The following is a 27,638-nucleotide window of genomic DNA, read 5'->3' on the forward strand; positions in this document are numbered from 1 at the left end:
AATGTCTCTCCTACCTAGTGACCCAGGATTTTGTAGACGTGGTACCTGGAGAAGAACGACCCAAGGGGATGGGCCTGGGATCTTAGTGAGGGAGAAGAAAACCCATCAATTCACAGGGAAGCCAGCTGGAAGGTGGCAGAAGGAACCACAAAGACTACTTGGAGAACCGCTATGATACAGGAACACTGACTCAGGAGTCTGGAGCTGGGCTTCTACTCTTCACTCTTCTTTCACCTGGCTCGGGGACCACGGAACATGTTCATTTTGGACCTCAATTTCCTCACCTGCAAAGAAAATGCCAAAGTCTTTGAGATCCAGCATGTTCTCCACACAGAACCTCACTTGACTTACAAAGAATTGGTCCGGGTTTCAACTACCATTGTGTATCTGAGGATCAGAAAAGATCATTTCTCCACTAGCCTTCCATCAGAGGCTACGCTACCTGTGAGGAGGCGATGGCTACTCTCAGACAAGATCACAGAGCTACTCACGTTTCTTTCACCTCCTCAGCCCTGCCATCCGGAGAATCTGGAGCTAACCTCCTCAGTGTGCTACCTGACGGTCAAGGTGAACCTCTAGGCAGTGCTGAGGAGCCTTTTCGAAACTTCTCATTGCGACCACGGGTCTTCAGACTGACTCCCACAGGTGGGGAAACCGACGTGAGCCAGAAGGCGGCGGGGGCGTTTGCCAAAGGAACAGGGGCCAGATTCCCCGGGCGGGGGGGGGGGGGGTTACCGTTGGTCAGTCCTTGTTCTAAGTGCTTCACTTTTTTGTATTTTACTTACTCAGCCCGACGAACTACATGAAGAGGTAAGGCTGTCGTGACTGTGCTTTCCTTACAGAAAGAGAACTCAGATGGAAAGGAGTTAAAAAGTTGCCTAAGTCCATACAGAGCTGGTGGGGGAGGGAGGCTGGATTCAGACTCAGGCAGTCTGGCTCCAGAGCTTAGGGCTTTTTTTTGCCATCCTGTCACAGCCTGTGTCAAACGGTTCCTCGCAGGCAGACGCCCCCTCCGGATAATAGATTTGGAAGCAGATGGAGCAATGTCCTCTATAATAGAAAACCACAAACTCAGTGGAAGATGAGTAACAAAACAGACTTAGTTGCTCATCAGAGAAATCTTTCTCCAGCCCCAGCCCTGCTGAGGATGCCAGGTTTCATGAGCATTGTGGGCACTGGAGAAGAGAAGCTAGAAATTTTAGGAACGCTCAACCTCTGTGCATGGGGCCAGCCTCACTGGGGCCTGCCTCTTCAACCTGAGGTAGGATCCTGAAGACACCATTGGGAGAGCTTCGGTAGGATGCTCTCTCACAGGATTCACGCCATTACTCTTCTATCACTTGAGAGGCCCCCAGCTGGCTGAGCAGCAGGCTCGATAGCCAGAGCCATCTCCACCTCTCTCTATAAATCTAGCGCCAGAGCTGCCAACAGACGGTGTTGGATAAAGTCTGTTTTGCTCCCTGCCAACCAAATGGCCCCACAGCATAAGGTTCCAACTTTTCTCAGTCTCATAAAACTTGGCTGAATGAGGCAGTGGTGCCATGAAATTTGCATTTATCTTGTGCACCTGACACTTCCCATCATGATGATGGAGTGTTTCCCTCATGTTGGAGGGCTCTTGGCTCTTAGGGAGGACAGGAAAGCAGGGTAGAGGTTGGTCGTGGGGCAGGCTAATCAAAGCCAGGAAGAAGAGTAAATCCATAGGCATGAGGGATGGGAAGCAAGGTATGGGAGGAATGGAGGGCCGGGGGCTGGGGGAGCACTGTGACTTAAGATAAAAGAGCATTCCAGAGCCCCTTGTGCATTCAGGCCATCCGTCATCTGTGCTTTTCAGGGACAGCCTTTCTGTTGACCTCTAGGCCCTGGCATGCAGCACCCTTATAGCTGCCCCAGGGAAGCTGATCCCCTCTTTCATAGACCACAATTGTGTGCACACTTAGACCAGGCCAGCAGAAAAATTGACCTATAGGGTCTACAGGTTGGGGTAATAATATAGTTTTGTTGTATTTTGTATTAGGACTTTTTGAACTGGGGAAGAAAGGGGAAAATATTAAGAATTTCAGTGGGATGTGAGAAAAAAGAAGAAAAAAGAACTTGTACTCAGATGAAAGTTCCTTTATCTGCCTCTTTATTCATCTTGTTTAAAAGTCCTCAATCTTATTCCAGGAAAAAAAAAAAAAAAAAAGATAGTAATGAAAGAGTTTGGATCCTGGAGCAGGGGACTGAGATTCAAATTCCAGATCAACTGTTTCCTGGTGTCCAAGATTTTGAGTCTTCCTTAGCTTTTATTTCCTCATTTATAAAACAGGGACTGGCAGGGGAAGTATTTCATATTGTTGTTTTCAGGTTAAATGAAACCATGTATGTTACCTGTTTGGTGTGGTAGACGGTAAGGGCTCCCCATCCCCAGATGTGGGATAATGCTCCGACCTCAAGACTTTGAAGGGGTACCAGCTATTCTTAGAGGACAGTCAGAAACTGTGAATATCAAGGCTCTCAGGCACTCAGTTATAACCATGCCATGAAAATCAGTGCCTGACATGTGTCTACTTTTCACCATCTTAGTAATGTTCTTTCTACCTCTGAATAACTAGGAGTTGATAGATAACCACCTTTTAAAAATTATGTATTTTTTCCTGTAGCTCTTTTGTTGCTTTATGTCTATGAGTCACAGTTATCCTAAATAGATCTGAACTTTTGGGGTCAAATGTCATGACTGCCTTGATTCCTTGACTCCTTCTCAGAGACACAATGTGAAGCAGGCATTTATTATATTTCTCTTGAGTCAAAGGTCTGGCTTATCTTCCCCCTGTATGGCTGCTGGATGTGGGCTTGAACAATACTGAGTGCCTGGTAACCCAGGGCCATACCGTATTCCTTCCTGCAGTCAGTGAAAGTTTGGTAACTATTCTTGGACCACCACTATCTTGATCCAACCCACCATTCCAAATGTTCCCCAATCGAGTTGTTGCTTCTATCTCCTCCGGATTTGAGAACTTCTCCTTTAATATTACAGGATATGTCACATCAAAGAGATTATGGCCAAATGGTAGTATCATTCATCATAGTTGACAACAGAAGCGAGGAGAGGGTAATACACAAAATCCCTAAAAGCCTAATACCGAATGATGGCAAAGTTCCTGATCTCCTAGATTTTAGTAACAGGAGCAAAGAACAGTTCTTCCTTCTGGTGATAAAGCACAAGTTAAACTATACAAAATGAATTGTGAAAGCCCATCTTTTTATTGAATCATTAATTCATTTATTCACTTTTCTACCAAATAGTCATTGCATGCCTATTTGTGTTACACATGATTCTGTTTAATTTTTTAAACTGCTTATATCTTTTAGGAAGATAGATAGATAGATAGATAGATAGATAGATAGATAGATAGATTTTACAGCGTATGAGCTGGTTTGATAAATACAAATAAATAAACAAGTTAATGAACTAATTATTTAAAAAGCTGTCTTTGTTAGATAGCCATGCTGAATTCTAAGTTTTAAATTTTTTGTGTGATAGGAGGCCCAAAATGGCTAACAAATCTATTCAAAAATGTAAGTGCTAACAACTACTTTGCCTATTTCCTCATTGTTTAGAAGAGTCTTATTTTGGGAGGAGCCTGAGTGGCTCAATCAGTTAAGTGTCTGTCTTTAGCTCAAGTCATGATCCTGGGGTCCTGGGACGCAGTCCTGTGTCAGGGTCTCTGCTCAGCGTGGAATCTGCTTCCCCTTCTCCACCTGAATCTCCCCCTTGCTTATTTTCTCTCTCTCTCTCTCTCGAATAAATAAAAAAGAAGAGTCTTATTTTCTTTTTTTAAAAAAAATTATTTATTTATTTATGACAGACACACAGAGAGTGGCAGAGACTTAGGCAGAGGGAAAAACAGGCTTCCTGCAGGGAGCCCAATGCAGGACTTGATCTCAGGACCCCAGGATCAGGACCTGAGCTAAAGGCAGTCACTCAACCACTGAACCCAGGTGCTTAAAGAGTCTTATTTTCAAGAAGAATTAAAAGAGATGCTGACAATATCAGAAAGAGAATCAACAAAATTTGCCATGGAGACTGGAGGAGTGAATGACAAAAATCAGCCATTTCTTTGAAAGTCAGGAAGCCCCTCGTTTTTACCGTGAGCTGATGTAAAAACAAACAAACAAACAAACAAACAAAACAATTAGCAATACAATATACAGCTGAGGAAAGTCCACGTTTCAGACTTCAAAGTTATTTCTAAAGTAGTCTTTGCTCCACAAATGTAATTTTGAAGCAACACATCTCTCTACCAGCAAAAACTAAGGCAACATCAATGATATTTTCACTCTAGAAATACATGTGTAGGTTTTTATGTATAGATGTATGTTTGGATACATATGTATATTCATATGCACATAAATTAAACATATACATTAATGGTAAAGTTAAAAAATATACAAGATTGAGATAATAGACATTATTGCTTCAATTTTTAAATCTTTCTTATTTCAAATCTAGAGCTTAAATTATGATTAAATAAAAGATAAATTTTATACTGACTTTAAGAAGCTATAATTTAAGATACATGTTTGTGGGTAAAGCTAGAAGAGTTAGCAGTTATTTACCAATCATCTGTGAAAATAAACACTTATTGCATCTTTCATGAATTAAACCAATTTCAAACAAAAACCTGTCAGAAGATACCATGAAAGAATGGGATGCCTGGTGGCTTAATTGGTTAAAATTCTTGCTTTTGGGTCAGGTCATGATCTCAGGATTGTGAGATCGAGCCTCTCATTGGGCTCCACGCTGGGAGTGAAGCCTGCTTAAGATTCTCTCTCTTCCTCTTCTTATGCTTCCTCCCCCTGTCTCTCTCTCTCTCTCTCTCTCTCTAAAAAAAGGAAGATACAGTGAAAGAAAATGTCCCTTTATAAGAGTAAAGTATAAGATAGAATACCAAGGAATAAACATAATAACAAATGATCCAATCCTATATGAAGTCACATTTTAAATATTACTAACAGCCTCAATGGAAGACATGAACAAACAAAAAGGTATAGCAAAATCTTGAACAGATAGACTCAACATCATAAACACGTAAATTTTCTCTAAGTTAATTTCTAAATCTAAATAAATAAGGTTTTCTTTTAACTTAATAAGCTGACTCTAAAGTTCATGTGAAGAAAGAACAAACAAGATTAACTATGAGAAAGAAGTACCATCAGAGTAGGCTAGCCCTACCAGATGTTAAAACAAACTAAAAAATCCTAATAGTGTGATGGTGGAGTATAATTAGACAGACAAGCCAAATAAAAAGTCCAGTATAAAGTCCAGCACACATAGAATTTAATATCTGATTAAAGGTAACATCTTAAATTGGTGATGAAAAAAAGGACTATACAATAAATGATGTTAGAGCAATTGGAAAGTCAAATGAGAAAAATAACCTATACTTACACTTTACAACCAAATGAATTCCAAATGGAGTGAAGATTTAAATAATAATGAAGTCATAGAAGTTCTGAAAAGAAATATAGGGAAATTCCATTATAATCTCAAAACAGAATAGCCATATATGACTCAAAATCCAAAATCATAAAAGATATTGATAGTTTCAGTTATGTAATACCTAAAGAAATTGGCTTAGGAATAAGTACTTAGGAAAAAACTTAACAAAGGAAGTGCAAGACTTATATACTAAATCCCAGAAAACATTAGTAAAAAAAAATTTAAAGAAGACCTAAATAAATGGGAAAATATCTTGTATTTATGGATTGGAAGACTTAATATTGTTAAGTTGGCAATATTCCTCAAAATGATCTACAGATACAATGGAATCTCTACTAAAATTCCAATGGCCTTTTTTTGCAGAAATGGGAAAGCCAATCCTCAAATTCATTTGGAATTACAAGGGGCCCTTAGTAGCCAAAACAACATTGAAAAATAAGATCAAAGTTGGAGGAATTGTACTTCCTGATTGCAACTCTTAGTACAAAGCTACAATGATCAAAACAGGGTGGTTCTGCCGAATTACAGAAGTAGCGAATTATAGAATTACAGAAAATATTTGTAGATCATATATATACATATATTCACGTATATATTCATATATAGATCTAGTATCTGGAACACATAAAGAACTCTTACAACTTGGGATGCCTGGGTGGCTCAGTGGTGAGCATCTGCCTTAGGCTCAGGCTGTGATCTGGGGGTCCTGGGGTCAAGTCTCACATCGGGCTCCCCACAGGAAGCCTGCTTCTCCCTCTGCCTGTGTCTCTGCTTCTGCCTCTGTTTCTCTCATGAGTAGATAAATAAAATCTTTAAAAAAAATAAAAATGGGCAAGGGTCTTGAATAGGCATTTCTTCCAAAAGAATGTGTAAGTAACCAAAAAGCACAAGAAAAGATGTTCAACATCATTGTTCATTAGGGAAATGCAAATCAAAACCACAATAAGATACTACTCCAAAGCTACTAGCATGACTATAAAAAACAAAACAAACAGGAAAATGGAAAATAACAAGTGTTGGTGAGGATATGGAGAAATTAAAACCATCATACATGGCTGGTAGAAATGTAAAATGTGGAAAATAGCTTGCTAGTTCCACAAATACTTAAACATATAATTACCATATTATCCAACTCAAATGTCTATCAATGAATTAATGGGTAACAAAATTTTGTGTATATATACAATAGACTATTACTCAGCCATATGAAGGAATGCAGTACTGAGACATGCTACAAAATGAACCTCAAAAACATTACACTAATTACAAGAATCCAGACACAATAGTTACATTTTGTAGGATTTCAATAATATGAGATGCCCAGAATAGAGACAGAAAGCAGATTGATGGTTGCCAGGGACTAGAAGGACAGAGGAATAGGAAGTGACGGCATAATGAGTATGGGATTTTCTCTTAGGATGATAAAAATGTTTGGAGCTAAATAGAGGACATAAAGTGTACATAATGTTGTAAACTTTAAAATGGTTAATGTTAATTTTTTCTTCAACAACAGCAAAACAAAACTAGTATAAATTATTAACTTAAAGTCATGCATCAATATTGGTTCATTAATTGTGACAAATGTGCCATAACAATGTGAGATGTTAATAATAAGGGAAGCTGGATGTGAGGTATATGGGAACTCTGTAACTATGTAAATTAAAGAGTTAATTTAAAAAGAGAAAAAAAAAAAGAAAACCAAATTAAAAGACCGATGACAAACTCAGAAAAAAAAATCTGTAACTCATTTGTTCAACAAAGGATTAATTTTCCTGATTTTAAGGGCTCCTAAAAATTAAGAGGATGTTCATACATCCAATAGGAAGAAGGCAAAAGGAAAATTGATCAACAGTAAAACAGTTCCTCCACAGCTAAACACAAATGTCTCTTAAACGCTTGAAGAGATATTTAACTTCTCTCATAAAAAGAAAAATACGCATTAAAAACCACCCTGTTGTAACATTTTTACTTACTAGAAGACAAAAATCAAAAAGTTCAGCAACATTACTCTTTATTAAGGCTATGTGAAAACATGCTGGCATATATGTAAACCTGTTTAGGTGGTGGAGGATAATTTATAAATATCTATCAAAATTACAAATGATTGTACCCACTGACCCAGAAATTTCACTTATAGTAATCTACCTTACAGATATCCTTACATACATAAGAAATGACATATGACCAAGTTTATTCATGTCAGTGGTATTTTTAACAGCAAAAGACTACAAAAAAACTAAAGTCCATCAATATGGGCCAGACAAATATTATTTATGGTACATCCACGTAATGACAAACGATGCAGCTTTAAGAAACAATGAAGCAATTCTCTACCAGCATAAAAAGATGCCAAGATTTATGATTAAGTGAAAACAGTAGAACAGTATGTATGAATGTTAATTTTTTCTGTACAAAAAAAAAAAAGAGATAGAAAAACTACATATATACTACAACTATATATCTGTATTTAATTGTGTTTGGATCATGAAACTCCAAAAGATATGGGATAATGGCGGTTACACAGTGGAAGATGGGTAATGTACTTTGGTTGAATAGGAAAGCATTGAACGAATAGTGTGGAAGGGAAGCATTTGATCAAATATTTATTTCGAATAATGTGAAGTAGTACCTATTTAATAGAAAATATCTAAGTGATGAAGCCAAAAAGAACGTATAATGTGCATAATAATGTAGACTTTCTCAGAGAAAGAAAAACCTACAACAAAGTCACTGCATCTAAGACTTCTAGTTTGACAGAAGTACCCCCAAGAAGTTGTATCTTCTTTGACCTGGGAAACCAAGAACATGGGCTTTTCAGGGAGTCGCGGGGCTGGTCTTGTTGGACAGATGATTTCCCTGCTCAGACTCAGCTCTCTCTATTATGTTCCCTACTCCATCCCCAGTGCCTAGAACTCAGCCCACCGCCAACTAAGTGCTAATAAGAGTCTATTGAATGACCAAATTTGGGAAACTTCCACCACTATGTAAATTATTTTAGTGATGGATATTGGGTCAAGGAAAAATGGGAAAGATTTTCTTTTAATGAAATGTCCACTGTACCTTAACAACAGTTTTTAACCGAAAAACATAAAATATTTTTCAGCCATTCAGAAATCAAATATGTCTCCGTGGGTCAGCTTTAGAAAATACTGTCTGACTATCCAGGGCCCACTAAACCCCCCAAATCCTAATTTCCACCTAGCAAAACAGGAGGAACTACTTGCATGGTTTTTCTTGGGTTCCTTTAAATGTGCCTTGTATGAGGAGCAAGAAAAGACTCTGATTGGTGGAAGATGACTGTATCTTGGGGGAGGAACAAGTGAAGAAAACTTGATTCTACTAAGTGGCTTTTCTTCCCTGCAGGGGGATATTTTGCTTTAAAAAATTAATATTTGAGCAATTTTGTGTGTATTCTTCATGTCCTTGGGAATTTGATCTGAATATATCAAAATATGAAATTAGAACTAAATCAGAAAATAAGACAGCCATAGGACTTTCAACATGAGAATAAAAGGTAAAAGGGAGAAGAATATATTTGGAAGTGTTCTACGATTTCAGTTCTAATGAGAGTCTGTGACTGTGACTCATAAGTCTCTCTTATTGTCAAATGTCAAGAAAGTACATTTGGATCTTTTAAGCTCAGAGCCTTTATGATCCACCACTGGGCCATGAGATGACTTACACATATTTAGGAGAAGTGGCCCATATCAACTATTTGCTCTGATTTTTTGGTGTTGTGTAGCAGAAGGATTTTCTAAAATGTTCTACTTTGAGATGAAGACATGTCTAAGCAATACACCCATCAATGGGAACAGATTTCTCTTTCCCTCTCAGAATAGTTTTCTTGCTATGATGGGCTTTGAGTTGGGGTATTTGTGTATCCAGGTATCACCCATCTCTGTGAGGCAAGAATGTAATGAATTTAATTCTCTAGGGAAATTCAGCTCATTTTCGTGAGTACTGAACTCATTTGGGGAGGGGGGTTTTTTCCAGGAGAGAGCAAAGGCTATCAAACTTATCTATCCACAATATCCAGTTGCATAGACAAATATTTCAGTTAATATATGTTAAACCAATTTTTCAGGTAATGTTAAAAAAAAAAAAAAAAACAACCCAGCAACATTGACAAGTGGATAGAAATCACTCATCTTGACAAGTGATTATGTAGATTAGGAAAGATGCTCTGTACCGCTAAGGAATGGGGACTGGAAATAAATCCCCTGTTGATATAATGAATAACATGACAGTTGTGTTCTCTTCTATGTTAACTCTCTCAGAACTCACATTTAAGCCCCATCCCATCACAGGCAAAGACAGGGAAATGTCATGAGAAATAGTCTGAGGTCGCAGGTACTTGGAACCTCAGAGATACGGCCAAATATATATGACTTTCAGGCCTCCTGAGATAGTATCTATCCTCTTAGACTTTGCTCTTAGGCGTTTGTAACTCAGATCTCAGATCTTTATAATTGTTTCATTCTGTCCATATTCACACTCATGTCTACGCTGATATGAAGTTGGCCAATGTAAAGTAGAATCTGTTCCTTTGCAACCTTGACTCTGAAGTTTGACCAGCTACTCTCACCTTCCACATGCCCTTTCCTCTGGATTCAGTAGCATTTATAATTGTGCGCTTCAGTATCATTATGTGGTGTTTCTTGAACATGGTCATTGTTTCTTCAACGAGATAGAAAGCCTTTTAATGGCATTGCCTCTGTCTGGCACTTTAGGGGCTGGTTACCACTAGTGACATCTTATTGGTATCTGCACTTAAGAATGTGTGAAGAAGAAGAAGGTTCTGGTAATGTAGCCAAATATTTCCTGTGAACCAGAAACGACATCTCACACATCTTTTTAACGGGCTTTATATTCGTGTTTAGAAATGTATGCTGTTTGTCCTTTCCTATCAAAGACATGGATTTTGTACCATTTCCCATCCCAGACAATTTAAAGGTGGATGTGAAGCAAAATAAATTATGAGTGAAACATGATTTAACTTTCCACGTATATTTTTAATGGAGAAAGGAAAAACCAGGAAAGAAAGCTACCATCAGTTCCTTGGGAATGTATCTAGGCCCAGGCCCCGGATGGTATAGATACTAAGGTTCAGAAAATGCTCCTTTTTTGGGCTCAGTCAGTTAAGCATTCGACTCTGGATTTTGGCTCAGATCATGATCTCAGGGTCTTAAGATCAAGCCCTGCATTGGGCTCTGTTGGGCGTGGAGCCTGCTTAAGATTCACTCTCTCCCTCTCCCTCTGCCCTTCCCCACTGCACGCGCACATGCTCTCTCTCCAAAATAAATAAATAAAACCTTTAAAAAAATGCTACTCTTCTTAGGAGCTTTTGTTCTTAACTTGAACTCCATGAATGGGCTTCAGGGGGGTTCTTGAACATTCTGCAAGTGTTTTCTGCAAATGTTTATAAAACCTATGTTTACAAACAATTTACTGAGGAAAGACAGGAATTTTTACATCATATTCTCAAAGGGTCCAATGACTTAAATATTAAGAACATTGATTTAGAATTTACAATCCACTTAAAAATTATTTTAGATGGATCAAAATAAATATTACAAGTTATTTATTCATCTATGTAGTATTCATTTGTGGGGTACTTCAAGATGCCAAGTGCTCTCCTAGTACTGGGGAGATGATGATGAGTAAGCTCATAGGAAGAAAATGGTGGAAATATTTTCTGAGAAAAGAAGACCAAACAGAATGAGGTCCATACTGACTCTCCTTTAAGTTTTCTGACAACAATTTGACACTTTGTTCTTGGGAAGGTTGGTTATCACTACTAGTATATACTTTTAATTGAGTTACTATAATAACTATAAATCATTTCAATTAACATTAACTTCTATTGTGGCAGATATAATTAAGAATACATATGTGACTATTTCTGCCTTTTATAATGAGCTTTCATAGTAATCACTATTGGAACTACAGTATTAAGTATAATTACTAAGTAATCTACTAGAACACAGAATTACTTTATAATTATATGATATTTTCCTAAGCATATAGCATGTAGTTACTTTGGGAGTGAATCACAAGAGTGACATTTAGCAATCTATTACATAATTGATGAAATCTTGCTAATAAATGTGAGTTAACATCCATAAATGCTGGGCATTTAAAATTCCAAAATAAAGCCAGTCACTCAGCCTTTGTCTTTTCTTTTTCTTTTTGAAAAGGAAAACATCTTATTTTAAAACCTTCATTCCAAGGAGGAAAACCATCTGAATACATGATCATTAGAGTCCAGAAACAAAGCAAGTGGCATGGATTGTCTACATTGCAGTGTGTGTTTAATACACTAGAATGGGATTTTGAACAAACAGTTATATCTACAGCTAACTTTTTGGGAGGTAGTTCTAAAAGCTTCCAATAGAAGCTTCGAGATGTGTTTTCCAAAAGATATTTCTAGCTAAGAAAATGTATTTTCTATAAAATGCTAGAATACATTATTCTGTAAAGAAGAATCCTTGAAGGGAGTAGTGTTTCCTCAAGGTCTGTGACTTATTACTTAACAAATAATACCAAAATATTAGAACAATCTATAAAGCAGGAACAAATAAAGCAGGTAGCAATGCTCCAATTTTAGTGGCATAGAGAATTAGAAAACCAAAATTATTTAATAAGGTGCATTAAAATTATTTGATAAGGTGCTACTTCAACAAATTGCCATTAAATTTTGATGACTTGAAACCACAGGATTTTATTCTTTTACAGTTCTGGAGGCCAGAAGTCAAAAAAATCAAAGCATTGGCCAGGTCAGTTCTTTAACCTACCTCAAAACTTGTTGAGGATCTGTGAAATACTGAGTAAGTGCCCAAAATAAAATACTGTTGATTGTCTTTTTATTAAAAATTTCCTCATTAAACCAACCTGACTTCTGTAAAGTCACAGTGCTTAAAATCTCAGGATTTTCCATTAGAAAAGACCTGTCAACGAGAATTTGTAGGTATAATGCTTAGCCTCCATTATTGGTGCTTGGGATAGAGAGGTTTTTAATTTTTCTATTTTTTTTTTGTTCTGCCTCAACTCTCAGTATATTGACATTATTTGCAGACTGTTTCACCATTGCTTGAGTTCTTTTTAGAAGCTTAAAAGGAGAATCTGTTCTATGCTTCTAGCTTTCTTATCTTATAGATACATCATTCCAATCTCGGCTTCTAACTTCACATGACCTCTTTTTTTCTAGGTCTGTTGGTATCTATCTTCTCCTTCTGTCTCTTTCCTGGACACTGTCATGAATTTAGACTCCACTCTAATCCAGGGTGATCTCCTCTTGAGATTTAGTTTAATTGCATCTGCAAAGACTCTTGTTCCAAGTAAGATCACATCTACATATTTTTTTGGGGGATGTACCCAACCTACTGCATAAGGCATCAATGTACATACGGCATTTCAAAAGGGGTCAGTGTGGTGAGATATCCATGGAAGGCCAGAGCCTCAAAAACAAAGATCTTAGACCTGAAAATGATCTCTGATGATAATGTCGGCATTCTCAGGCCATTCAACTTATAAGAAATTACCACTACTTAGAAAAAGCAACTAATGTCGGGAAAGCAAAATGATTCAACAAGCATGATCACCCAGGATGTGATCAGGTCAGAATGTGAGTCTCTGGCCTCCCAAAGAAGTGCTTTTTTCACTTTACCCTATTCAGCGGAGGGAGAGGGAATTAAAGGCGGTCTTTGGGCTAGGTCAAAGAGAAAAGTGTAGAAGAAATCTCAGAATGTGACGGGCCAAGGAAATGGACTCTATTCGGTGGTATTCCTTTCTCTGGCCACTTTGATATCTCAGTGAGGTTATAATTTTATTTTTTTTTCTTCCAACTGCCACTTTCCCCTGCACTCATCACTGCCCATTCAACCCTAAATACAGTGCTATGTACATATTTGTGAATTGTGATGAACCAATGGATTCAATTATAGGTGCCTGTCTTGGGACCCTGCCAGGATTAGGTTGAAATATGCACACATTTTTGTATCAAGGGGACTTGTTTTCAAAGTGTGTATCTTCGTATCAGAGCTTAACAACACTGATTGATTAATTGAACATTTAGAAACATACTTGTGCACTTTCGAAAAATGATCAAGGACATGCACATGGGATTCCAAGCAGTATTTCTAACAGTCTGTTAGAATTTAGTCATTACTTTTGAACAAGGGTGATACTGAAGACTTGTGGGTCATATGGTCTCTTTTGCAAACTACTGAACATCACTGTTGTACCTGGAAAGAAGCGACAGCCATAGACAATGTGCAAACCAATGGATGTGGCCATGTTTCAACAAAACTTTATTTCCCAAAATAAGTGATGGACCTGATCTGGCCCATGGATTGGAGTTTGCTGACTCCTGCTTTTGAGCCAACATTTCAAAAACCATACTTAGATTGGGCATCCGTAGACTGTATATTCTGGGACAATTTTTAAATTTCCATCAGGGTTACCTCTTGTCCATTAGTCAGCAGTGCTTAAACTGTTGGCATGATCTCTCCCTCCTTTACTATCCACAGCTAGACAATCTTTGTGACTGAGCACATAATCTCCACTCATATCACTTGGTTCAAGGAAGTCCCTATTACCAAGCTATTTCTCCAGGCTCTTTACTTGCTTTCTTGCTTTTAATTCTTTCCTTCTTTCATATCTCTTGCAAACCATAGGTGGAGTCATCCTTCTACAATATATCTCAGAAGCATTCAATGAGTGAGGAATCTATGGAGTGACCTATGTTAAAGAGAAATAGGAGTATCAAGATCCGTAAGAGGGGAAAAAAAAAAAACACCAGAGAACGATATTTAAACTGTTAAACCTATTATTCAAAACTCTTGAAAGTCTGGTTGAGGTTAAATTTAAGTCAGTTGAGCAAAAGCACATTGGGAGGTGTGCAAAGTATTTAAGAGGGTGTGTTTTTGAAGAAGGCCATTGCTTTCAAATCTCAGCTCCATAAGTATGCGTTGTGTGCCTTGGGTGAGTTCTTAGCTTTTCCTCATCTGAAAATGGGGATAGTAACAGTTCTTACCTCAGCAGGTTGCTTTGCAGATTAAGGTTTTTGTTTTTTTTTTCAGATGTATACTGAGACATAAAAAGTGCTGGTATATTTTCTTTATTACTGTTATAATTACTGGTATCATATCATATACAGTCACAGTGCTGGTGCTAAATAGTTATTGAATGTCTTTTATGAACCAAGTGCTATTCTAGGTGCTAGGAATGGAACAGTGAAAAGACAGACTAAGCCTCTGCCATTATTGTGTCCTATTAATCATGGGTTTATTTAACAAATATTCACCAAGCACCTTGGATGTGCCAGGCACTTCTAGGCACCAAGAGAGCTGTTTGTGAGGGCTAACAAAGTCTCAGCTCTCATAAATTCATACTCAGTCATTTAGGTGTGGTTTCTTCATCTAAACTATGTGCTCCACCGGGTCAGTAACTAAATTTTCATCAGCCCATATCCTAAGAGCCTCAAAGGGATTATCACACGGAGACTTTATTCATAAATATCAAATTAATGAATGGATTCAGGGATGAGAGAATGAAATGAACATCTACATTCACTAGGTGCGGATAGGTTAGCACAAACTAATCTTGAATGAAGTTGAAATCACCATCCTTGTTAGGAACACATCACACACCATCCCATGACATTCACGTTGGGAATCCTAATGTCCATCCTGCTTACCGATCTGGAGGCTCAGGTTTCATGGGCAGTGTGTGCCTGTGCATGGCAGAGAGTAGGGTGGGGAAGACTCTTGCCAAGAAACAAGATTGCAAAGGGATGTGTTAAATAAAACGTGAGGACTCTCTGTAGGATTTGCAAAAATAAAGGTCCTGGATAAATTACTTAAGTCAGTTTTGCTTTCTGCTTTGTGTAAGAATGAAATGATAAAAAGTGTAAAAGATCTGGAATCATGAAACAACCTGGAGACCATATCTAAAAGAACTTTTGAAGTCTTCGCTAAATTAATAAACTTTTTTATTCTGCTTGGAGTAAGAATGACACCGAAAGAAATATTTTAAAAATCTGGAATTTAAGAAAAAGAGAGATGGTTATCTAATAATACTTTTATGGTTATAGAAAGTAAATTATAATTAGGTGCAAGATCACAGAGTGTGTGCAGGATGAAGGCCATATTCAAATAATGATAGGAGAAAGGGGAGACATTAAGAGTTTTCCCTGTGTATGACTTGAGGAAAACTTGAGCTCCTTAGATGCTTTATTAAAGCCTGGAGTGTACTGCTCAATCTGGAAGATGTTTCCTTAAACTGTTTCAGAAATCCAGTCTGCCTCGTTTTCCTCAGCCATGCTTATGGGAAGCCTTATCAGTGAGGAAATGGTTTTATAGGGAAATGATTCTGAGACCTTTTGGCTGCCCCCACATGCAAACCATCAGACAGTGTGCAAATGGAGAACAGTAATGTACTTACAAATTGCAGGAAAAAAATTTTTTATTCCTCCTCTTGAATAGAAAAAGGAGCACTAAAAGTGTCCCAAATCCTAGAAACCTCACCAGTAAAATAGGAATTACGTAAAGTCTGCACTAAATCTCAGAGAAGAAGTTAACCACATTAGCCTCAATTGATAGAGTGCTTGGGGTAAAATTTGTGTTCTACGCTACTGGCCTAAGTTTCCGGAGAGGAAAAAAAAGAAATGGCCCCAGTTGATATTTCTTCCTAGATATCCGAGTTATGATCATGTGGGTAAGTAGGAAACGGGAAGTTCCAGCAACAGCCTGTTAACTGTACCTTTTGTTTATGGATTGGAAGATGCTTTGAGACTCCAACGTGGATTAGGGGTGCTCCAGAAAGGCCTTCGCATGTGGCCAGGATGGAGATGTGAGAGAGACTTGTTCTAGTAAGACCACCCAGCTGACGTGTCCCCACGGCAAGATGGCCCAAGTGGGCCAAGCTTTGGGTTTACTGGACTCCATTTTAACCAAGGGATGGAGCACGGATTGTGCTTTCTGGTCAGAGAGAGAGAGAGAGGGAAAGAAATTGCCTAGAAGGAAATCTACCTCATCCAGAGAGAAAATTTACATGAAATATGGTTATAACAAGATTATTTACATTCTATAGTCATTAGGGATAAAGAGGATACTTGCAGATCTATCTTCCTAAACAACAAATTGAAAATCCTTTGTGATAAAAATCTCTCCGCACTGTGATTTTCAGTGCTGTCAGATACCATAGAAAAATGGTGCCAAGTTAGCATATCTACTCGCTCAGCGACTGATGCATATTCTTTGGAATTTAGATACCAATGCTTGCTTTCAACCCTGTGTGTCTGTTATATTTTCTGCTTATTGTATCATGTGAATTTGTGTTTTGGGGAGACCAGACTGAAGTCTGGAGGACCAGCTTGTTTGAGGCTATGATTTTTAAAACGACTTCTCCAAAAAAGTATATCGTTATCTTGAAATGAATTTGGTGCTGATAGTTTCACACACACACACAGCAGGGGAAGGATAGGTTTGATGGTCACTGTTTAAAATGACCCATGGCACTTGGGATGAGCACTATAGCGTAACTAGTGTTACGCTATATGTTGACAAATTGACCTCCAATAAAAATACATGAATGAAAGAATGAATGAATGAATAAATAAATAAATAAAATGATCCATGGCTTTAATTGACTCACAATTGTCTTTTTTGCATGTCACAGTGCCACTGATGTTCCGATATGTCAGTTATTTTAAGTTATTTTTTTTTTTAATGTGCGTTACGGCTCATACCCAGAAAGATAAGTGGAAAACTGTTGTCAGTGAAGATGAATATAATTAAGCCAGGATTTTGTACGTGAGAAAGACATTACGGTCCCGCTTCTTCCATCCCAGCATAGAGGGGAGATGATCCTTTCCCTTTATTAGTAGCATAGGAGATACTGCCGTTGTTGGTAGATGCTGATCGCAGACTCTCCTCGTGAGAGTGTCAGGCCAAATGGAAAGCCTCCAGTTGGAGTCCGCTTCTACCTGGAAAAGAGAGCTCACACTGGATGTGTGAAGACCAGAGTGGCTGCGTTATCCAGTAATTATGGACTAGCCAGTCAGTGACTTTGGAAGGAAGCTCAGATTTAGAAAAGGATAGTCATTAGCAAAGGCTGCCTAAGCCATGGCGAGATTTAACAGACAGGACAGGGCCAGGGCTGCCGTCGGGTTTCCTACAATGATCTTTGGACAGAGTACTATGGTCAGAAAAAGATAATAAAGAGGCTAGAACATGCACCATCTGGTCTAACAGAAGGGAAGATGGAAAACATCAACGGGGAGTTGGAATTGTTATGGAAAGCCAGACGGTGAAGCATTGATTAAGATTATTTCGTTGATTAGGTGATATCCTGTGATTTATGCCATGGACAAGGAGAACCAAATATTTTGTGAGTGTGTGAAACCAGGGTGTGCTACAGAGGTACAATTACATCTGACCCTGGGATTCAGAAGAACTCTCCGTTAAGCAGAAGAGGCCAAGCTAAGAAACAGGGCTCCCTGGGAACATGAAAAGGCTGTTTGTGTAGAGAAGAGGCACAGGGGTCCAACTGATTTGCAAGTGTTGGCAGAGGGCCGGGGAGCAGCGGGAGTAGGAGATCACAGAAGGGCTTCCTTTTTTTCAAGAAGACCTCAACGTTGCCAACTTCAGTGGCGCTCTAAAAGACACACAAAGGGAAACCAAGTCAATCAGGCTAAGACGATGGAACTGATGAAACTCAGAGAGGCCGTTTGGATCATTGCTTACTCGGATTGGACGTCCACCTACGAGAAGGTGGATCTGAGATTTCCCAGGTTTCTTAGGCTAAGTAGAAGCATATTTTCTAGAGTAAATTTCTCAGGTTCAGTTTTCTTAGTGCTCTCTCTCTCTCTTTTATTCCTCTGTCTCCCAATATGATTTTTAGTCCTTTTCAACAGCAGTATTTTCTTCCCAATGATTCGCTCCAACCTCCAGAATGAAACAATGCGCCTTACTGACAGGCGATCATCACAGCCCTGTCACAACAGAGGAGATTCTCTTGTTTACCAAGCACTATCACATGGCTGCTCCTCCTGTGTCAGAGCGAGCCGCTGTTATGTGCTTACCATGTGGCAGGAACGGGGCAAAGCGTTTTATATATTTTAATTTTGATTAGTTTGATCTCAAAACAGCTCGGTGAAGAGGGAACTGTTATTATATCCACTTAAAAATATATTTAGGAAGCCAAGGCTTTCCCTAAGGCCATCAACTAACATGTGGTGGAGTCCAAATTTGAATTCACTCAGATTCCCAAGTCCTCACCGCACTAACCACTGCTTAACGCCGTCTCAATAATTTATCTCCAATGTATTATTTCAGTGTTTAAGATGAAAGTACAAAAGTTCAGAGAGAAGGATGATTTCTGTTGAGCACTGGAACTGGACTTGACTTCAGAACCTTGGGCTCTGAATCCAGCTCCCTTTCCCTCATAACATCCCATGGCTCTAAATTTGCCTGATAAATAATAAACACATCTTCTGAGAGAGAATACCATAAATGCATCTCATCTCTTACTTTGATACCTCATTTTTATGAGAAGCAAGTTTCTTGATGATCCAAACCTGTCATTTCTTTCTTTACAAGAGATTTGTCACATGGAAATATTTATAAGGTGTTAACTAATCATTAGAAAGTACTTGAAACACCCATTTTCCTTCTTGATGACAGCAAATGTCAACTGCTTCTTACACTAAGTACTACATATTCTAGATTGAGAGCTGGGGTTTGAACAGTATGAGCAACTGTTCCATTGCTTTGACTGGGCGTTTAATCTGAGTAAGAATTATGAAGGATATGCACTCTTATGATGTCACAGGTCAAGCACCTATTTCATCAGCGAGACGGCACATGCAAGTATATCCATTTGCTTCCCCATTTTACCCCCAAACAGTGGCAAAAGGATAACATCAGGCATCCAAAGTGTTACCTTCTGCAATTCATAAAGTTGCACTGAATAGAATTATCACCTTGAAATTACAGGGTAAAACTCCCTATACAAAAACAGATTAAAGACAAATTAGACTGTGGGCCAGGTCACTCTGATTGTTAATTAGTGATAATGGAAATACAATTAGCATAATGAGTTCCAATTACTGTATATGGAGAAATATGAGCATACTGCTTTCATAAATCTTGGTTCCAGGAAAAATAAAATGCATCTGGTTTAACAAAGCATGCCCTTCTCTTCTGCAGAAGGCTTCCTGGTAAATATCTTTTTGTGAAGCTAAATCCTTCTTCTGATGGGTTGTGATTTGGGAGGAAAAAAAAAAAAAGGCGACAGAATGGATTTGCCCCGTCTGATAGCTGAGCAGTTTTGTATTAGCTCAGCTTCTGCTTTAAGCTTCCTAGAAAATCTAACCATCTGTTTCTCCAATCGCAGGTTAAAAACATTGGGGAGAATCATGGACCATTGCATCCAATGTGCTTATTGTCTTTGAAATGTTGGTGAGCCCCCCTTCCTGCCTTTGATAAGCTGTGAAATTGAAAAGCCAATTATAGTTACATATTTACACAAATCTGAACAGCTTTTTGAAAACTCTGTGTAAGAGTGAGTGGATGAGAAACAACAGCTTTACACCGAGCTATAGTAGGATGCCTGTGGATGTGTTAATGAAGTTATTTTTAAAAGAGTTGCACTACTGGATCTGGGTATTTATTTTCACCTTGATCTTACACCTTTTCATAGCAGGCACTGAGCTCTCTTGACTTTCTTGGAAGGTCCATCAGCTGATAGCAAAATATGCCAGTTGTGCTATCTTCTCCCTTCCAATCTCCCTTGCTACTTTTCATGCTATGAATGCTCAACTGTTGACGGATTATATTCTAGGGCTGGTTAAAACCCAGGCCCTTTGGCCAATGAAAGGTAATGAATGTGGACTGCTCAGCCCACACAGGTGACATTACGCCTCGTACCGAGGGAATGTGCCAACTTCCTTGTTGTACCCTGTAAATCTGATAGATGCCATTAACCTTTTCAGCAAATCCCCGTGGATCACTGCAATGGTGAATCTCAGTAGTAATTGCTAAGACAAAAATGCCCCAGCATGCCTATATTCCCTGTAAGGATCTATGAAACAGGCAAGTTGGCTACTCAAGTGCCTTTTCCCCAACTGCTCCCTTGATTTACTTTCAGCTGTCTGTCCGTACCCAGGCTTCAGTGCTTCATAATCTTCCAAACACGCATGAGCAGCACATCTTGCAAAGTACTTAGAGCAATTTAACCCTCTCCTTTTATCCTGGATGGGGTTTTGCTATAAAGGAGAATGGTTATAGATCTAGGCCAGAGGATCTACTAAAATAGCTGAGTTCATTGAGGAGAAACCTTCTCGTCTCTACCTTTATAATTCATAGCACACTTTCCATGTGGGCTTTGACTGTGGTTGTCATATTTTTAACCTAGTCAGGTCTCCTCAGTCTGGAAGCATTTGTAAACTGGATTATTCAATAAAAGAAATGCTTGTCAGGCATCATTCTCCTTCAGCAGTTTGAGATGCTTTCTCTAAAAATGGCTTTCACACTATCACTATCTATCCTTGAAGCGCACGCATACACGTGTGCGCGTGCACACACACACACCAATGGAATCAAAATGATCATTGACTCTCTGTCAACCCATATTTATTATGAGAAGTATGGTAGACCTTAAAAAGGCAAGCTTCTCTCCCTAGTATTTTTGTTATTAAAGTATATATTAGATCTACACTTCTTTATAGATTTGAAGAAGGAAAAGCAATGAATTGAGAGGCACATGAGATATCCTGAAAAGAATGACCTCCTGGGTACTAGAAAGTGTCTCATCGACAGGCATAACAATGTGTACTTGATAAATGCTGATAATAATGGATACTTGATAAGTTATTCCTGGAAGGGTCTAGGGCAAATCACTGAAACTCTCTGGGCCTTGTCTTACGAATAATATGAGGATTTTACCTAGATGTTCTCTAGGATTCCTTTCAGTTCTAAAATTTTATGATTCTGAGGGTCTTAACCACCGAATCAGGAGAGGTGACATAAAGAAATGTTAAAGACTTGTAAATCTATCTAAACGGTCACTAACTTCTACCCTATATGGCTTAGAATTAGATTACGTTGTACCTAACAGAGGAGCCCCAGGCAGAAGAGCTCTGAATCTCTGTGCAGGATTAGCAGTCGGCACAGGGCTTCCAGCCTCAAGGACTATTCATCATTCAAGACGGCAGTTGGTACTCGAGCCATCACATCCATGTTCTGCACAGAGGAGAAAGAAATGGGGGTTGGAGACAAGGGTGAACCACCTAGATAGTCAGTACTCTATGGAGCCTTCCAGGAATCCCCACATAATTAATTCTGTTTATATCTCATTGGCATCAATAGTCGTGAGAGATCCTGGGAAACACAGTATTTTTGCAGATCTGTCATGGCCCAGGAAAAACTCGAGTTCTATTATTAGTAAGCAAGGAAAGAATGGATTCAGGTAGGCAACTGGTGGTAGCTGCCATGAAATCCTTCCTCTGTCATTTAAGCTATTTTTGTGCCATGCTCCTTGGTCCTAGAAAATGCCTCCATCAACATATGGCAATAATTGATTTCATTTTGTAACCATGGCTGTGATGAGTCCTATTATGGTAACATGGTTGTATCACATCCGACCCCCTCTGATGATACCTACTTCTGGAAAATCAAGCTGAAGGCCCTCTGCCATCTAGTCTATCACAATACAAATTTAAACATTAACTTACGTTTTTAAGAATAATTCCCACTTGTAGATGACATTGAAATGAAAAGAAAAGGATTGTCGGTGTCTCTCTTAATACAGAGTTAACAAGAGTGTTGTATGTAATTGAAAATCAGTAAGTTTAAAAAAGTCTAGTCATTCTTTTAAAATCATCTGTATTTATGTAAAAATTGATTAGATTTTCCCATAACTAATTTCACTGAATTACAATAACAGAAGAATTATTTTACTACCTGCCAATATTCATTTGAATGAAAAAATTCATTAATGAGCTTTTTATTCTTTTCACAGAAAGATTCCCATGCAATAAAAAAAAAAATCAAAAGTCATCTGTAGTCTATGACATATTCATCAGTCTTCTGTCAGAAGACAACTTTTGTCCCCCAGAATCTAGCCAATGTCGTATTTTCCTCAGAAGTTCTGTTCATGATGTGAGCGGGCCACTCAGATAACAGCTTGCCAAGGTATTGATTCCAAATTAATTTTACTTCTTGGCAGTTGATTTTTAAGGGTCCCGACTGATTTTCTCCACTTGTCGTTTTGGGTACAAAGAACAGTATCTGTGAATGGTCTCACCCAGCGCAGTTATTTTATGGAGGATAGACTTTCTGGCTCAAGGTTTCGGAGAATCGTGTTGATGAAACGAGACAGCAGAGGAGTAGATTGGAAGGTGATCTTTTGTCTTGGTCCCTGGTGTCCCATAAATCAGTTTTCTCCAGCCTTTAGAAAACAGAAAGTACCGAAAGGTTTTGGTCATGCAGTGAAAAAAAAAAACAAAACAAAACTGCATTTAGATTCCTTAAGTATTTTGGGCCAGTTGATACAGAACATCAGTCAGGGATTTGGGTCACAAGCAACAGAATCCAAACCGAGACAACGTAATCAGAAGAGAGTTTACTGGAGAGATACCAGGGAGTTCACAGAGCTGGAAGCAGGAGTGGAGAACCAGGCACCCCAATGGACACAGTTAGGGCAAGTGAAGAGATGAGGGCAACAGGAGCCATAGAAGGTTTCCCGTGTGGCCATCACCGAAAGCTTGAACGTCGGTGGTTCTCCGAGTCTGCTTCTCTCTCTTTAAGCACAGAGAACCTTCTCGGCCCAGACAGGGCTGCGTAGTGCGCTTCCGTTAACAGCAACCTCAGGATTACATGAGTCGAGGTGATGTAATCCTCCTAAAGGATGCTGCTTTTGCCTTAAATATGATGAATTGACTGTGGTTTGTTCTTAAAGACAACGACAGACGGACGGACAACCGCTGTAAGGATACTTCGTAGACGCTCACGTGTGCAGGGCTCTCTGGCCTTCGCGCCCATTGCGTATTCTGACTTGAAAGGTCTGGGCTGGGCCCTGAGATCCTGCAGTCCTGCCTCGCCCCTGATGCTGCAGGCCTTTGAGTTGAAGGCTTCGTAACAGGGAGTGCCAGGGAGACAAGGAGCCCCACGGTTCTCTTCCCACACACATATATTTTGTTTTCATTGAAATACTATCGCATATATTCAGATGAGGAGAAATTAGTCTAAAGTTCAATTTGTGTACATGCACCTGTTTAACTAACAACCAACACCGAGCATCACTCTCTCCTTAGAGAGTTTCCTCACGCCTTTCCTTCGTCCTCCTCCCCGCCAAGAGGGAACCACTATTCCTATTTCTATCCTCACAGTCTGCTTTTGCCCGTTCTTGAACTTCACATGAGTGGAACCATATAGCATGTGATTTTTGTGTCCAGTTTATCTTGTTCAACCAATGCTTATGAGATGCATCTGTGTACTTTTAAGTACCTGTGATTCACTCCTTTGTAGTATTGAGTACTATTCTGTTCTGTGACTATGGCCTAACGGTCATCACTCCTCCTTGTGATGGACATTTGGGTTAGTACCAAAATTTTGCCATTATGAATGAAACTGCTGTGAACACTCTCATACATATCTTTTTTTTTTGTGAACATATATTTTTCATTTTTTTTCCAAGGGAAATACCCAAAAATGAAATAGCTGGGTCATAAGTATGTGTGTGTTTAACGCCATAAGGAATTGACAAATGGCTCTCCACAGTGGTTGTACGTGAGCGTATGGGCGTACGAGAGAATTCCAGTTGTCCTGCATTTGGTGTTGTCAGTCTTTTAAAGTCTAGTCCTTCTAGTGTAGTGATAAATCATCATGGTTTTAGGCTGCATTTCTTTGATGCGGATCCATGTTGTTCCATCCTGCACAAACACATTTTCTCTTTCTCTTTCACCTAAGCGTATTTTCACCTTTAAATACAGTCTCCCCTCGAATCTATGGAGTGTTTTGTTTATACCCTGGACACGTGATGAGATTTCAGCCTGACTCTTCGGTGCTCTTTTAGATTATGCTTACCTTTCCACAATCGCTGCCAACTGAGAATTTTGGTTTTGAGTATCTTAGCGTGGGCCGCTGGATATGGTAACAATATTTTCTCATTAAAAATAATGCCTAGTTCTTCCTCTGATGGTATTTAAATTTGCCATCCCAGGCTCTTGTAGTCAAATATATTGATAATGTCCCATGTGTGTTCTCTGACACTTGGGTGTAATTGTGGTGAACTTTGAATTCCCATCTTAAGGTCAGTTATTAACTATTGATGGATTCTCCTTTTCTCCACTTAATGCTAAAGTATTCATACTAACCAAGACAGATGGGAACGGCTAAGGAGTTTTTCAATGCCATTGCTGTGTAAGCTGTCCTTTGCTTCCCTCATGTGAGAAACTCAAAGCACTTTTGTGGAGAAGATCATTTATTCAAGGTAAAGGAAAAAAAGGGAGAGAGAGAGACAGAGAAAGAGAGAGAGAAAGCAAGAAAGCAAGCAAACAAGCCCCTACAGGCATTGTCTAAACCCCATTTTTCCAACCCCATCTACTTTTTCTAGAACCGACTTTTCCTGTCATTAACGATGAGAAAATGGCACCTTTGACAACCACCTTGGCTGGCCCACTTTGGAATCAAATGGGATCTGGATGGAAGAAGGATGGCCGGGACCTCAACATCCTGGACAAGTCACCCTGACAAACAACGGCACTGTTTTTGGATTTCCCAGGAGGCGGAAGAGTGCCCTCTGAGATTTATAAACACATCCATAATAAATGGGAGGCTGGAGTTTAAACTGTTATGGAGGCTCCTCTGCTGTGCCGCCGAGGTCTCGTGTGATTTAGAGAGGTGACATTTACTGTGTGCAGACCTATTATTCAGAGTGACTGTTTGTGTATAGACAATATTTTAAAATGGCTTGCTGTAGATGAAAAATTCTTATTAAGTCAGAAAAACAGTTTAAGTAGGTAACACTCTCTCAGTTTAGTCTGCTATAAGTCTTACTGTCTTGCCACATGGAAAGTGCTTGGGGTGGGAGGCAGTGACACCTCCCAGGTGCTGGCTAAAATACTACCTGCAGAGCGAACAGGATACGGGCTTCAGCTGGGACCACAAAACTAATTGTACAGCTGAAGTGAAACCGGTAGGCATTTCTGCAGGTGTCATCACTATGGCCCAACCAAGAGAATGCGGGAGGCCCAGCGCCCATAGACTAGAGACAGAAGTAGGTTTTTCCACTAAGTAGTAGTGTGATCTCACAGATGTCTCTTAACCTCCCAGAGCCTCAGTTTCCCTAATCTGCAAAATTTGGGAATTGGATGAGGTGCCTTCTAAAACCCCTGTGGGACCTATTTTGTGTAGCCTAGTCTTAGGGAAGCATGCCTCTGAGCCCCCAATGGCTGTGTAGCCCTTTACAGTCACCCAGAACATTCCCTTAGCTTCCCGTTTCCCCCATTTAAATCCCATGGTAGTCCTGAGAAAGAGACAGAGAAATGATTATTGTACCACTTCTTCAAATAAGGAGAGAGGCTCATGGGAATTAGGTGTCACGTCCAAGATCTTATGGCTGGAAGGAACCTAAACCCCACATCTTACCCTTAGTCTCAGACACTGTCTCAACACATTTCTCATATCCCTACCTGCCCTAAGAGCTCTGTAATTTGTTACAAATAGCTCACGGGGAGAAGATAATTGCCAAAACATAGATATGAACAGAGGGCAGGAAGAGGACAAACATGGCCAGTTCTCAGGAGGCTCATGGTCTTCTAGGAGAGACAGCACATCTCTGCCTAACCACACTCTACCCGTTTTTAGAGTCCAAACTCCATTTTCTCCTCCCTCAGGAAGCCTGTTTTGTTCCACTTCTATTCCAGCCCTGAAATATCCTTCCTTCGACACCGCTGGTTGACCTCCATTTTCAAGACAGGTGCAATAAGCACGTTCTTTTCTCCTCCTTCTTGTGTTAGCATGTGTGTACCTCACTTTTCTAACTTATTAATAACCTTTGTGTCAGCAAGGTTTGTGAATCCTACTAGTAGTTAACTCATTCATGGGGAGGAATCAGTTACGTGATTCAGCCATCAACAAAGACACTTACGCTACCCTAGATAAGGGTAGTACCGACATAGACGCTACACTGCTCTGCTCCTCACAGCTTTAACCTCACTAGGAAGGGACATCACAGCCTTTTTCATCTAGTAGAGCTACAGTCTTGTCTCCTTTATCACTATGTTGTCACCTCCGTTATTCTTCACCATAGTACTTATTACTCTAAGAACTTGAACGTTTATTGTCCCGTCTCCCAACTTAGAGTGTAATCTCCATGATCACAGGGTTTCATCTGACTTTTTCATTGCTCTATCTTCACACCATGAACAACGCACATCATAGGTGCTCAATAAATATCCACGGAATGAATGGATGCCTGCACGCATTTCAGGCTTTGTGACCATAGCGTGTGATCTCCAATGTATACATCTATCCTCATTCCATGCATTTTTCTTATTAATCAAGCACTTCCTATTCTGGAAATTTAAACAATAATAGATTGTTTAAAACAAACAAACAAATAAATAAATAATAATTATATAATTATTATAAATTTAAATTGTTAAATTTATTAATAAATTATTACTAATAAATTATGGTACTTGCCACTTAGAATTGTTTTTGTGTTATATATTTTTAAGATTTCATTTAAATTCTAGTAGAATTGCTTTTGTTTTAAATCACTAGAGAAAGAGTAACTATATGGGGTGCCACTAAGGGTATCCATGGTCATTATTTTGGTGAAAAACATAAATGATATGTTTTGTTTTGGATATATCCTTTGTCCCTCTCTTCACAATCCACTCAGTACTTACTGAAGAGTTATCTCCTTCAAACTCATAGGATTTTCTTTTCTGTAGTGATATAGTTGAACTCGATTATGTCAAATTTAACATTTAAGCCTACTATTAGCTGATTAATAATAAAAGCATACCATAGAACATTAGTGATAAAGTCAAACATGTCAGGCTTTAATCTCTGCTTCTGCTGAGTAGTTCTACAATTTTGGGCATGTGATTTTTGTCCTGCCAAGCCTCAGTTTCTCCATATGC

The 27,638-nt window shown here is 39.1% G+C and overlaps 1 long non-coding RNA gene across 2 annotated transcripts; it reads left to right on the forward strand.

The window, feature by feature from the left end:
- The first annotated feature begins 738 nt into the window (after positions 1–738).
- On the forward strand, positions 739–27,001 carry LOC111097801. 2 transcript variants are annotated; one of them, XR_005365258.1, is made up of 5 exons: positions 739–810; positions 19,880–19,944; positions 22,505–22,677; positions 24,848–24,976; positions 25,100–27,001. It is a non-coding gene; the product is annotated as an uncharacterized LOC111097801 (long non-coding RNA). The 2 variants fall into 2 exon arrangements; XR_005365259.1 differs by lacking the exon at positions 739–810 and adding an exon at positions 12,233–12,258.
- Positions 27,002–27,638: the final 637 nt, after the last annotated feature.

Source organism: Canis lupus, chromosome 10, assembly GCF_011100685.1.
Source record: "Canis lupus familiaris isolate Mischka breed German Shepherd chromosome 10, alternate assembly UU_Cfam_GSD_1.0, whole genome shotgun sequence".
NCBI classification, from domain to species: Eukaryota; Metazoa; Chordata; class Mammalia; order Carnivora; family Canidae; genus Canis; species Canis lupus.